Source organism: Manis javanica, chromosome 15, assembly GCF_040802235.1.
Source record: "Manis javanica isolate MJ-LG chromosome 15, MJ_LKY, whole genome shotgun sequence".
Taxonomy (NCBI): Eukaryota; Metazoa; Chordata; class Mammalia; order Pholidota; family Manidae; genus Manis; species Manis javanica.
Window position 1 is genome coordinate 28170221 of NC_133170.1, and position 14808 is coordinate 28185028.

The following is a 14808-nucleotide window of genomic DNA, read 5'->3' on the forward strand; positions in this document are numbered from 1 at the left end:
GAACAACTCTTTCCTACCCCCAGTACCACTCCCCTGCGGCCCCTGACATTGTTTCAGGGGCTCAGCAGCTCCAGAATAGAGTTTCTGGACACTAGAGGGCACCATATACTAAAATGAAACGCCAAAGGAACCTTGTCCAGAGTAAAAATTGTTAATACAACTCCCGAGAAAGATTTAAATGATATGGACCTCATGACTCTTCCTGAAAGGGAGTTCAAAATAAAAATAATCAACATCCTAATGGAGGTATGGAAAGACATCCAAGAACTCAGAAATGAATTCAGGTCAGAGATCCAATCATTAAAGAACACGATGGAGGGTATTAAAAGCAGGTTGGATATGGTGGAGGAGAAAATAAATGAAATAGAAACTAGAGAAGAGGAATACAAAGAAGCTGAGGCACAGAGAGAAAAAAGGATCTCTAAAAATGAAAGAATTGAGAGAACTGTGTAACCAATCCAAGCGGAACAATATTCGCATTATAGGGATACAAGAAGAAGAGAGAGAAAAAGGGATAGAAAGTGTCTTTGAGGAAGTAGTTGCTGAAAACTTCCCCAATCTGGGGAAGGAGATAGTCTCTCAGACCATGGAGATCCACAGATCCCCCTACACAAGGGACCCAAGGAAGACAACACCAAGACACATAGTAATTAAAATGGGAAAGATCAAGGATAAGGACAGACTGTTAAAAGCAGCCAGAGGCAGAAATAAGATCACATACAAAGGAAAGCCCATCAGACTAACAACAGACTTCTCAGCAGAAATCTGACAGGCCAGAAGGGAGTGGCATGATGTATTTAATGCCATGAAGCAGAAGGGCCTGGAACCAAGATTACTTTATCCAGCAAGTAAATTCAAAATGGATTAAAGATCTGAATGTAAGTCATGAAACCATAAAACTCTTGGAAAAAAACATAGGCAAAAATCTCTTGGATGTGAACATTAGCGACTTCTTCATGAATATATCTTCCTGGGCAAGGAAAACAAAAACAAAAATGAACAAGTGGGACTATATTAAGCTGAAAACCTTCTGTACAGCAAAGGACACCATCAATAGAACAAAAAGATACCCTACAGTATGGGAGAATATTTTCGTAAGTGACAGATCTGGCTGACATCCAAAATATATAAAGAGCTCACACTCCTCAACAAACAAAAAGCAAATAATCCAATTAAAAAATGGGCAGAGGAGCGGAACAGACAGTTCTCCAAAGAAGAAATTCAGATGGTCAACAGACACATGAAAAGATGCTCCACATCACTAGTTATCAGAGAAATGCAAATTAAAACCACAATGAGATATCACCTCACACCAGTAAGGATCGCCATCATCAAAAAGACAAACAACAACAAATGTTAGCAAGGTTGTGGAGAAAGGGGAACCCTCCTACACTGCTGGTGGGACTGTAAATTAGTTCAACCATTGTGGAAAGCAGTATGGAGGTTCCTCAAAATGCTCAAAATAGACTTACCATTTGACCCAGGAATTCCACTTCTAGGAATTTACCAGAAGAATGCAGCAGCCCAGTTTGAAAAAGACAGATGCACCCCTATGTTTATTGCAGCACTATTTACAATAGCCAAGAAATGGAAGCAACCAAAGTGTCCATCAGTAGATGAATGGATAAAGAAGATGTGGTACATATACACAATGGAATATTATTCAGCCATAAGAAGAAAACAAATCCTACCATTTGCAACAACATGGATGGAGCTAGAGGGTATTATGCTCAGTGAAATAAGCCAAGCGGAGAAAGACAAATACCAAATGATTTCACTCATCTGTGGAGTATAAGAACAAAAGAAAACTGAAGGAACAAAACAGCAGCAGAATCAAAGAACCCAAGAATGGACTAACAGTTACCAAAGGGAAAGAGCCTGGGGAGAATGGGAGGGCAGAGAGGGATAAGGGCAGGGAAGAAGAAAGGGGGTATTATGATTAGCATGTATAATGTGGGGGGTGGGGGAAAGGGGAGAGCTTTGCAACACAGAGAAGACAAGTAGTGATTCTACAACATCTTACTATGCTGATGGACAGTGAGTGTAATGGAGTTTCTGGGGGGGACGGGGTAAGGGAGAGCCTAGTAAACATAATGTTCTTCAAAAAAAAAGTAAAAAAGAAAAATCACAGAACCATTTCATTAATGAACATAGATGCAAAAACTCCTAAATACAACCTTAACATATTGGCACTAGCCACAGAGAAAAAAGATAATAAATCAAGACCAAGTTGGATTCATTCCAGAATACAAAGCTGGTCCAGTTTTCTACATTTAGAAAATTTCTAAACTGAGTTTATTACATAACAGTTTATTAAAAGTAAAGCCATACGATTCTCTCAACAGAGACAGAAAGCATTTGATAACATTCAATATTTGCTTAATGATAAAAAGTCCTAGTCCTTCCCAACTAGGAATCAAAAGTGACTTCCTTAACTTGATAAGGGTTTTATTTCTTTGCACACACTCGTGGCTTCATGAGCTCATGTATGCATTCATAGATGCAGTTACAGTAATCACATATTCAGTAGTAAAATATTTAAAAATTTCCCCTTTGGGATCATTAACAAGCTCTGGCTATTTGTTCTCATTGCTTTTATTCAATGTTGTTGCAAGTTCTAGCCAGTACAATACAAAGTAAAAAGACATGGAAGTTATAAAGAATGGAAAGGAAGGAAACAAAACTGTCATCTTTGTAGATTATATGATGTCTACTTAGAAAACCTGAACTATTCTTCAGATTACAAGAGAGAATACAAGTTTATCAAAGTTATCTAAAAGATTGCTATACAAAAGTTTATTTTTATGCACCATAAAAAAACAGAAAATTTAATTTAAAAAGAATAACACATGGGCAACAAAAAATAAGATACCCAGGAATATATTTAACAGATGTGCAAGACTCTTATGAGGAAACATATTATAAATTTTCAGACTATGAAGACACAAACCATGATTCTAGATAGGAAGATACAACAGTATACTAGTATATATTCTTCTCGTTTTGATTTATTTTTAGAGTCAATGAATTTGCAATAAAAGCCCCATCAGGTGGGGATTTTTTCCTGTTAATGGGATATTGCATCTGCTTCCAAAATTTATTTGAAGCACAAAAGACCAATAATAACTAAGAAACTTCTAAAGAGGTCAAAATGAGGACTTTATCCTGCTAAAGATCAAGATTTATAAAAAGTGACAGTATGAAGATAATTGGTACTGATAAAGGGATAGACAAACAGATCAATAGAACAGGATAAAGTCCAAAAACCAATTCATACATATTCATAAATTTGGCATATAACAGAACAGAAAATCAGTGGGAAAGTAACAGATTATCCAATAAGTGGCATTGGGATAATTGGTTATCCCAATGAAATTGTATCTGTACCTGATACCATACATACATACATATTTTGGGAGAACTAAGCCTTTCAATATATACATCAAAATGTTAGTTCTTTTGGAAGAAAATGCTGGCAAGTTCCTTTATGAATTTGGGATATGGAAGGATTTTTAAACAAAGCACAATAAGCAAAATGAGAGAAAGGGGTGGACTGATAATTTGGCTGTACTGCAAGGAAGGTTATCCAAAATCACCACTAAAAGAGAAAAGGGTTCACAGTATAAGAAATGATACCTGCACAGCAAAACAGGATTAGTATTCACAATATGTAAGAAATTCATCTAATTATTAAGAAAAATCCAGCTTAACAGAAAAATGAGAAAAGACACCAGAAATTTACAGAAAAGGAAAGCTGAATGGCCAAAGAGGGTAAGAAGGGGTGTCCAACCTCTCTAATATCCAGGGATGTACAAACTAAAACCACAAAGAGGTATACAATTTGAAGTTAAGTCTGACAATACCATGTATTGGAGATAATGGGGATTGCTGCGGAGGGGGAAGATTAGTCCAGTCCCAGTAGGTAAGGGTCTGGTCTTACCTAATGAAGATGAAGATTCATATGCTCAGGGACCCAGCAACTCCATGAGATTCAAACCCTGGAGACACTCTTACACATATACAACAGAAGACATGTACAAAGATGCCCACAGAGACATAGTTTGGGATAGCAGAAACCTAGAAATGATCTCTATGCTTATCAACAATAGAATGACAGAAAACTGTGGTGAGACACACAAAGAAATACTACACTGTAGTGAAAATGAAGGGGTTAGAGATACTTACATCAACAAGGATGAATCTCAAAATTGTCGTAGTGAAAAAAAATGGAGAATATGCACAGTATGATTCCATTTACACAGATATCAAACAATGAACCATATCCAAAATTCAAGGCTTATTATGAAGTTACAATGATCAAGACACTGTGGTTTTGGCTAGAATAGAACAGAGGCATAGATCAATGGAGCAGAAGAGAGTCCAGAAATAGACCCACACAGATGTGGTCAACTGATTTTTGACATAAGTACCAAGGCAATTCAGTGAGAAAGTAAATGGTGCTGATTAGCACCTATATGAGAAAATGAATAAATCTTGATTCAGACCCCACATCACAAATAAAAAATTACCTCAAAATGGATCATAGACCAAAACATAAAGGCTAAAACTTCTATAAGAAAACAGGAGAAAATGTTTGTGACTTGAAGTCATGCAAAGGTTGCTTAGGGAGGACACAAACAGTTTCTTTTTCTTCTCTGTAAAAGAAAAAAATGACAAAATGGACTTCATCATGACAAAAAACTTCTGTACTTTGAAAGATACTGTTAAGGAAATAAAAAGATGAGCCATAGCCTGAAAAAAAATATTTGCAAAATATGTATTTGATAAAGTATTGGCATAGGGAATATAGAAAAATGCTCATAACACAATAATAAGAAAACAAGCCAATAAAAAAGTAGGCACAAGAGATTCTAATAAATACTTCCCCAAAGAAGAGATACAAGTTGCAAAAGAGCAAGTGAGATGTTCAAGAGCATCAGTCATTAGGAATATGCAATGTCAACCGCAATGAGATGCCACTATTGCCTATTAGAATGTTTAAATTAAATCAGACACTAAGGACGCTGAGAAGCTAGAACTCTTACTGTTGGTAGGAACACAAAGGGGCCGCAATGACTTTAAGAAATGGCTTGGTTATTACTAACAAAAGCAACCCTACGTTTCCCATCTGATGCAGCAGTCCCACACCTAGGCATTTACCCAAGAGATATGGAAAGTCGTGCTCACACAAAAACTTGTGCACAAAGGTTATAGTAGCTTTTTTCATAATTGTCGGAAGCTGAGGATGACCCAAATATTCGGTGGTGGATGACTAAGCAAGCATGGCCCTCTGGAGGAGTACTCAGCGATGAAACGGGGTGCACTGCTGGCAGGTGCACCAGCACGAAAGAGCCTCAAAAGCATCATGCTGCACAAAAGAAGCTGGACGCAAAAGCCACATCCTGACAATTCCGTTCCAACGACATTCTGGAAAACAACTAAGTGGTAGCCCAGACCTAGGTGGTGGGGAGGGAACTGCCACAGAGGGGCACAAGGGCTCTTGGAGTGATGGAAATGTTCTGTGTCTGGAGTGTGGTGGTGGGTTCATGGTCAGGTGTGTCCAAACTCATAGAACATGGGACATAGACACTGAAATTTGCTGCATATGAATTATCCCTCATCTATCCTGATTTTTAATGAAAGGAACAATATACTAGTTAGGGACACATCCAGAGTGAGGGAATTCAACAGGATTCAGGACAGACACATAGGTGACCTCAAAGGTTCAGTTGGGTCCTGTATCTTAAGGTGGAAGTGGGATGCACATGAATCATTCAAACAGGATAGTATTATTTGGGAGAAAATGAGGAAATACTAGCCCTGTCCTCCCATGGAGTCATTCATCCACCTAGGAAGGACTTGGGGACCTTCGGGTGACTGAAGGTGTGGAATCGTGAAGATAAAAGGGAAGGGGCTAACATTCACTGTCTCCCCAAGGTTCTCTGTTCCTCCTCACTGAACAGGTGCAGGGACAGGCCTATCTCTGCACCCCTAGTGCTTTTCTGTCCTGCCCTTGGAAGTAAAGAAAGCAACCAGTCACAAAGCGGAGCTCAGGCAGGCGACCATTCTGACCTCCTTCCCCACCTTCCCCACCAAACACAAATTCTTACTTAAAGACTTCCAGAGAGGAAAGGCCTGGAAGGTAGAGATGCCATAAAGTAATGAAAAGAACATGAACTTTGGAGTTAGAATAAATTTGCAATCCAGGTAGTTTACTAAATTGAGTGCCCTGGGGCAAGTTAATGAACCCTTTGGAGTCTATTTCCTTGCTTATAAAAATGGGCATAATAATACGTTCCTAACTTGCAGGTCTGTGATGTATTCTGATGTATTTTGAAAAACAGAAGTACAGTCTGAAACCTCAATAGGAAGGGGCAGAGGAGGGGGTGCTTCATAGGAAGACCAGCGAATGGTGGTGTGATGCTGGTCTGCCTCTGGCCCTCCATCCTCCTGCTTTAACACTGGGTCTTCGCAAGGTTCCAGGGTGGGTGGACGGGCTCCCCCTAACAGAGGCAGGCGTGGACATCTGAATGGACCTGCTGCAGGGCTAACATCCATCCTCTTGAGAATAAAGTACTCAAGAAGTCAGGTCATGAACTATATGGCACTTTGGTGAGCACAGAATGAAAACAGAAGTTGGTTGTAAAATTAAAATGTGTAATGGTATCATGTGATGACAATTTGATGTGTTCATCTTCACAAGAAGGACGCGGCTACTTTTAGGACCAAGATATTTTCTCTTCAGGCCTGTGCTCTGGCTTTCCTCTGGGACTTCTTTTTTGTGTTTCTGTGGCTGACCTATTTCTTTCTTAGGACCGACCATCATTTCTGTAGATAGTTCTTCAAATAAGTTGCAGGGGAGGTCGGATGGCTAGAGAATAATTTTCTCTATAGAACAATTGCAAAGTTTGCTTTGTTCTGATGTGTTCATCTTGTGGTTTTACTCTGAGTGTTTCATTCCCCTCATTTTCAAATTCCTGGGGGCAGAGGAGATGAAAAAAGAAGGCATCTCAATCCACTGTATGGACCATCCACTCATTGTGTGTTCTTGAAAGATGCTCTCTCTACGCATATGTATGGGTTCATTCATTCCTTATGTATTTTATTTATTGAGGCTTTCTGTGTGTGCAAGAGGTTGTGCATGTCTGGCCTTGGGCTGGGTTTTTAGCACAATACTGGTTATCAATTATGCTGCGTATGAGTTTTCTGTTGGTGGAAAGAAGACCGCCTCATCCCCAGCACAGTATCACTGAACTGGGAGGCATTTTCCCAGGTGTTCTCGCAAGAATGAAGAGATAGTCTATAAGGGCACAATCACATTTTTGTACTTTACAATTCATGGGTGAACTGGTGCAATCACACACACCAGGGCAGCAGAAAATAAGTTGCCAGTCTGGGGTGTTTGTTTATGCCAGGCAGTGTTAAATTCTTCATACACATGTTTCATTTACTTCTTACAACACCACTGTGGAGCAGGTTATTATTACACCCATGTTCTAGGTACCAAAACCAAGGTTCAGAGGAGTTAGGAAAACATTTGCTTAGGCTCATGCCATGAGAAACAGTGAAGCTGGGGCTCAAATCCTGGTCTGCCCAACACTGAAGCTCTTTGTCATCCTTCTCTCTCATCCCCAGAGATGCGGGACCAGCTGCTGGGAATCCTGCAGCCACAAGACAGCCATGGAGCTCACCCCTCCTCCCTGTGCTCCCAGATATGGCCTCATGACACATGCGGTGAGCCGAGACCTCTCCATGGCCTGCAGGATGAAGACTAGACCTTCTCCAGCAGTTCCTCAGTATCTCTTTGGCATAAGCCACAATTTCTGTTGCACACAGCCAGCCTTCCTGAGTGTCTCTTGGATTTACTGTCCCCTAACCAGCACTAAGCATTTGCTTCAATTCTTTTGGCTCAAAATGGTCACCAGCCTTCATTCCAGGGCCCTCAGCGGCCCCGCACTGCAACAAGGCCACGCCTCCCCAGACAGCCGGTGGGACCTTGTCTTTCTCTGAACAACGGCTCACTCTTGGTGCTTACCAGTTTTTTCAGAACTGGGAGGCAGGAAGGCAATAGGCCTGAGCTAACCAGGTGATCTCCTTTCCCCTAAGGTCTGTATTTACTCTGTGCCCCTCCAAGCTGCACACCTCCTAGTGACCACTATCTAGCAGAAATTAGAAAGAGTGTTTCCAGTATTTTTCTCTCCCTCTGACATAGCACATGCTGACCACATGGTAGGTACCGATTCTTTACTTCAAATATGACTGAGTGAAATGAACAAATGGAGAATTCCTGACAGGGAAGAGGACAGTGAATCACACTAGTTGTTACAAGAGGGTGGTGGATCCTGAAACTGGCAGGTCTAGTGGGAGGGAAGAAAGATTCAGGGAGTACTCAGTGGCAGCTTGGTGTAGATGCTGAAAACATAATCTTTGGAGTCTCAGGATTTGAATCTGATCTCTGCCACTTCACAGCTGTGTGACCTGGGCCAAGTTACTTAAACTCTCTGTGCTTTTACTCTGTCATCCATAAGAAGGGATGAGTACCTACCTTGCAGGGCCACTAGAATGACTAAATAAGGTAATTGTGTAAGTGCCTGGCACAGAGTGAATGTTCCATAAAAGACAGTTCATAACAGTTAGGGAAGGAGAGGGGAATGAAGAAGTTTGGAGGAAGACCTTTTAGGGAGCTTTGGAAGTGTGTCTAGTGCCGGCCCCACACACCAGGGCCTTGTGACCACGGGTATCTTCATTGTCTTGGCGGAGATGTCCTGGAAGCCCCCCATCTGGTCATGGATCTCTCTGGCCTCTGGACGTGGCAGCAGCATCTGCTGGGTGGTGGCCAGGGTGGGTCCTGGGAGAGCTGCTGCTGGGAGGATGGATAATTCTCAGGTGGGAAGGACAGCTGGGTGGAGGAGCACTGCCACTGAACGGTTGGTTTATTCCAAAGCTACAGTCACTCCAACCCCCTCTTCCTATGAGCTGCCCTGAGACAAGGGTGGAGGAGCTGAACCCAGGGCAGACATTTCCTCTCTCTCACTACGATGGATGGCCTGGGGACACCGGGGAAGGGAGGGGGACTGACGGAAACGAGGCAGTGTGATTCCTTAGCTGGGAACCCCTCCTCCTCCGCCTGGGTCTGCAGGCTTGGAGTGTGTGTACCCCTGACTTCTAGAAAGCACCCGGTGGGTGTTAACTGCAGGGCCAAACCTCGGGTCAACCCAAACCCAGGGCAAGGTGAGGCATAGTCCGTTTCCTGTGGGAGCCCCTCCGGAAAGGTGGTCAGAAGCTTCTGCCAAACACGGTGAAGGATAAAGTGGGACGGGATAGGATGAGAATAGCTGTTGCTGTCATCTGTACTGTCAGGGGAGAAGCCACCTGCGAGGCACAGGGAGCAGCTTGGAGAATTCCAGATGCGCCGAACTCCACCGCCAGGATCTCTCTGGGCATTAATCTTCCATCTGGAAAACGAAGAGATAATAGTGCCTTTGCTCCCTCATTGGGAGGACGTCATGACTAAGAACTGTCACGACAGTGCTTTACAAACATGCAGGGTCAGCGAGAACGTGATTTCCTGGGGCACACGCAGCGCGGGCAGGGACAGTCCCCAAGAGCTCCTCCACCTGCCGAGCCCACGAGGGGCCTCTGCTGTGGGGACGGGGGCGCCTCCTTAGACGACTCTGAAATCCTTGTGGGTGCCCTTGTGGGTCAGCACTTCTTGCTAGAGTCTGGGAGAGACGACAAAGAGCCATTGGCACTCCAGTCTCCTGCGCCAGTTAATCATTTTGGGGACTTTGGTTTAATCTCCTCTCAGAGGCATCTTTTTTCTCACGCAAATGGCTGTGGCCCCCCAGTGTATCAGAGAGTGGGTCACACTGAGCTGTGCGTGGATTTTTCTTGGTAGTCCACCCCATTTCTATTTCTAAAGGCAAAGAAGGCGATTTTATCTTTCCTGAGTCTCAAAAGGCGCAGCAGCGTTGGTCTCTTTAAGGCGCAGCTGTTTGGAAAGACTGCCCCAGTGTAGTGAGCCCCATTGCAGAGGTCAGTGTTCCCCGTGCCCCCCACCGCTTCCTCACGGAGCTGGGAGGCCTCTGGGTACATTAGCCTGATCATTGCAACAACCCTTTGAGGAGGGTGATATTATCATCCTATTTTACAGATAAGGAGACTCCACCAGGTCAACTGGCCCCGGGTTTCCCAGCCACACGGTGGCCTTCCGACAGCTGGGAATCGCGCCGCCAGGGACAGGCATGGCCCACCAGAGGTGACACGGGCCCGCTGACGTTAGCAGCAAATTCCTCCCCAGCAGGAAAGCCTAGAGGTTAACCTTAGAACGCTCCCCTCCGGGAAGCCCACCTATGACTGGGCTGATCTTCCATCAGGGCTGACTGGACCCGCTGAGCTAGGGGGCCTGGGAGGGGGAACAGCTCAGGGAGGCCAATGTGGCCTGGGAACAGGAGGGCGGACTGGTGGGCCGCGTGCTTCCGTATTGTGCTGGCCTGCGCCGTGTGTGCGCGTGCGTGTGGGAGCACGGGAGGGAAACGAGGTTCTCACGGGCGGGGTATTGCCTTTGTATGAATCTCCCCCTTTTTCTTTCTCTTTTTTTCAGCAAACCACAGGCCAGCAACACATTCTTTGGCAGTTTCCTGAGGATGAACTTTAGATTTGTGGAGAGAGGGGAAAAAGTGAGCAGAAAGCAGCATGTGTACACACACACACACACTCACTCACTCACTCACTCACTCACTCACTCACTCTCTCACTCACGACTCCTGGCAATAAGGAAGTGAGACTAGATCTTTTTCATGAATGGGCTTAACTCAGCCTTGCTGAACTTCCGCCTCCCATTCACCAGCATTCAAATTTCACCTTCTGACCATCCAGAAGCTGGCTGCTGGCCCAGGAACTAGGAGCCGTTTGAGATCATCCCCCTGACCACAGGCAACTGTGTGCTTACAAGAATCTTCTTTTCTGAGCTGGTAAATCTGAGCTGCTTACAGGACACCAGGTTTGAGGGGCAACAACTCCTGGGTCCTGCATCCCATGGCACTCCCCAGAGCCATTGCTTCCAGAATTTACAGCAGGCAGTGCAAGCAGAGGGCTTGGTCCTGCCCAGAGGCTGCAGTCTAGGAAATGTGAATGCCTGCCTTAAAATTCCACTCGGGACCCAGGCGAGTGACAGCATTTGGAGAGGACACTTTAGAGCTCTTCCTGTTGTGGCTTGTGGCCCGTGAGGGTGCTATTCTTTCTTTTTGGATGGCAGTTAGAGGAACAGGGAGCAACTGAAGCTGCTGTTTGAAAACTGGCCTGGAGGTTGCAGAAGGTTTTGTCCAGACAGTGGACAGACCGGCTGCAGGATCCTTAGCAAGTCATTCCAGGTGCTCAGTGTCCTCGCTGGTCAAAACAGGGTGATAACACCATCACTGTGCCGACAAATGAGCGAAGGCAAAAGACAGGCTTGCCAGGCCACCCACCTGGGCCCACAGGCACTCCTGGCTAGGGTAAGCCCCGTGGCCACTATTTGGAGAGAATTCCTGGGTCAGGAATGGTGACCCAGAAAGGGAGGCTGCAGGGATGGCTTGGCCTGGACACCAAAGGAATGGAAAGGAGAAAGGTGGGGTGGAGACCTCATGGGGGGGAGATGGGGAGCTGAGCTGTTGTTTCTCCATTTCTTCCCCCTGTCCTGCAGCCCCTTCTAGTGGAAGATCAAGAAGGCAAGGAGGAAAGGGACATCATTTTCCTGTCCCTGCCCTGGCTCCCTGGTCCCCACTCAGAGGGGTTACAGGGGATCCCCAAACACCCATGTTGTAAAATGTTTGGGCCCTGAGGCAAGTGCAGGGATGAGATGAACTTCAGAGTGCCTCCCCACTTCCAGGCCAGGAGTCTGTCCCGAAGGCTGAACCAGGACAAAGTGCTGACGAGCTCATCCCACTTAGGCAGCTGTGCTGCTGGGCCCAGCTCTGGGCACTGGGAATGGATGCGGAAATACCAGTGGGCTTTGTTGGGGCTGATTACTCACAGCAAAGGAATGACATCCATTTCATTGGACTTTCTAGGAACTTGTCTGCAGCTGGAGTGAGTCTGTCCCTAGGTCCCCTCTTGAGCACAGAGAGGCTGCAAGCAGAAGAAAGTGCAGCTTACGGTGGTCTGTGGGCCAATGCTAATGGACCCCAGCAGGGACTGGTGGAACTCTCCTGTTACTGAGTTGGGCTCTGGTTCCCCCTCCTCTGTGATAATTGGAGGCAGTTTCTTCATGTGATTTCCTGGTCACTCCCTCCTCTGCTTACCCACTTCCCAGAGCGAAAGCAGGCTGAGTCCAGCAGGACCGTGAATGACAGCAGTGCTGTGGCTGGGATAGGGGGAAGGCCCATGGATGGCATTGCTCATGTAACGCCTGGCTTGGGTGCTCTCCTGTGCCTTTTAGAGGCAGATGAGGAGCATCAGAGAGATCAAGGATTCCTCCTGAAGTTACAGAGCCAGCAAATGGCAGAGCTGGGAACAGAGCCCGTTTCTGTGCAGTTCCAAAGCACGTGGGTTTAGTGATTGTATTTTGCAGTGTTATTAGCTCTCCTTTTATGAGAACTACAGATTAGCAGTCCCTGAGGGAAAGACCACCATTTGTTTTTTCTCTGTTTATCTCTGCAAGATACCCGGAATTCATTTTAAAAAGCAGCTGTTGGAATATGCTGAGACAGCAGGGCCACAGCTGCCTGTGGGGGGTCCCGAGGCCACGGCAGCTGAAGGGATCCTAATGCAACTAGGAACTTGTCCCTTCTGTGGATGCCTCTTCCCTGCCTGCTGGCCTGCTTCTCCCGCTACCATTCACAACTTCTTTTCATTTTTCTCCCATCTTCCTCATGTCTGCCTGCTGGCGGCTTCCCTGCCTCGAGGCCTGGATGACTGCCTTCTCTCTGAATACCTCTAGATCGTATTTGCTTTCACTGCTCCTACCAGAAAGCTGATTTCCTTTCCATTCTTGTCTGTGCCATTTACTAATGACTCTGCCATTCCCTCTCTGTATCTCTAGGCTTAGGATCGCCTCTCTGTGTCCGCTCAAAGCATCTTACGTGCCAACACCCCTCCAGGGGCCCTGAGGGGTTAGTGACTGTCCCACCAGCCGGACAGCTGGCATCCTATAGAGGATTGCAGGGCCCATCTCTGGTCCAAGTTGGTGTGGCCAGGGTGACAGGGCAGCAGGGTACAAAGCATGTAGATCCAATTTTCTTGCCCCCAGTTTCAAAATGATAGACCTGAAGCTAAGGTTAAGCAATTTGCCTGGGGTCATACGTTTAGAACACAGGGGAATCTAGAATCTATATAACACAAGTCGTCTGTTTCCAAAGCCTGAGATTTTCTACTATATTGTGCTAACTCCCAGGAAAATTTAATTGTTTGGCTTTTGTGTTGAGAGTAATTAACTACCTTTTAAATTCTAGAAAAATTGTAATTTCAATATTATACAATATTCTTTCTGATTTGAAACTTCCATTGTTCTGAGTAAATGAAAACATATTATCCTAAGAATGTTAATGTTAAATAAAACCCTTAGCACTAAATCTAACAAAGAATTGTCTGATTGATGATAATATTAATAATGGTATCATTGTTTATTAATTATACTAATTAATTAAATGATATAGGAATTACTGCTGTTTGAAAAAAGGTATAAACAGTAAAACTGCCAATGATAATACTGCAAAAACCCATCTAGTACAAAACTGACACAATAGCAGCGGCCACTGGGTTCAGAGGCTTGACTCTTCAGCTGCCATCCATCAGAGAGCTATGTGGCCCGGAGAAATGCCAAGTCCCTCTGGGCTCCAACTAAGGAGCAGTTCATCCTTCTAACAGGCTTGGTCTAAATAATCCCTATGGCTCTCTCCAGCTCCAGCATCCTGCAGATCTAGAGATTTGGCTTTGTAGCCTCACAAGGGGCTGAAGAAAGTATGTTAACTAAGGGACGGCAAAGCCATACCCACAGACCTCTACACCCCAGCAGCTGGGCAGTCCTCTTAGTACCTGGCAGCAGGGACAACACAGAGAGGCTCTTACTACAGCTCTTGAAGATGTTTCATCTGAACCGTGCTACCTGGTTGTCCTTCAGGGATTAAAAATGTCCTCCACATTCGGATTGACACACACAGGTCATTCCAGTGGCCAAGTCCATTCGCCTGTTCTCGTCTGTTGGATTCAATGGGCAGCAGAATTTCCATACACTGAAGCAGCTGCTGAGAGCTGTAGGGTCTGGGGTGGTCTCTCTTAACCCACCAGCTGCTTCAACAGCAGGTGGGAGGAGCTTCCTCTGGACCGCAGCTGTTTGGAGCATCTCTGGAACAATGGTTGACTTCCACAGCAAGAATGTGTCAAAACTAAGATTTTTTTTTTTAATGCAGAAAACTGTTTCAGGTTGACTTATAAGCTGTTCAAATATGTTTAGAATATGTAACATGGTCATAAAGTGCCCAAAGTAACACCACACATAGCAAGTACTCAGTAAACGTTAGCTCATTATTATTAATATCAGATCTCATGGAAAAATGAGATTAAAATGATGATGATATCCAAACTCAAATCTTTCCAAGATGAGCTCAGATTCCCTTTTCTCCAGGAATTCTTCCTGGACTTCTCAGCCTATACTTGTTTCCGGCATTCATTCATCCATTCATTCATTCAGCAAATACATGTCCAGTTCATGAGGCTCTAAGTGTTGAGGATATGATGTCCAACAGCAGAGTCAAGGTCCCGTCTCTCATGGATTTTGTGTTATAGTGGGCAGAGAAAGATAATAAAGTTTTTAAAAAAGTCAACACTCAT

At 44.8% G+C, this 14808-nt stretch overlaps 1 long non-coding RNA gene across 1 annotated transcript in view; it reads right to left on the reverse strand.

The window, feature by feature from the left end:
• Nucleotides 1-8240: 8240 nt before the first annotated feature.
• LOC140846455 (uncharacterized) overlaps nucleotides 8241-14808 on the reverse strand; it is a 76379-nt gene continuing 69811 nt past the window's right edge. The window contains exon 3 of the long non-coding RNA XR_012125550.1: nucleotides 8241-9455. This is a non-coding gene — a long non-coding RNA (uncharacterized lncRNA). The remainder of the gene's footprint in view (nucleotides 9456-14808) is intronic.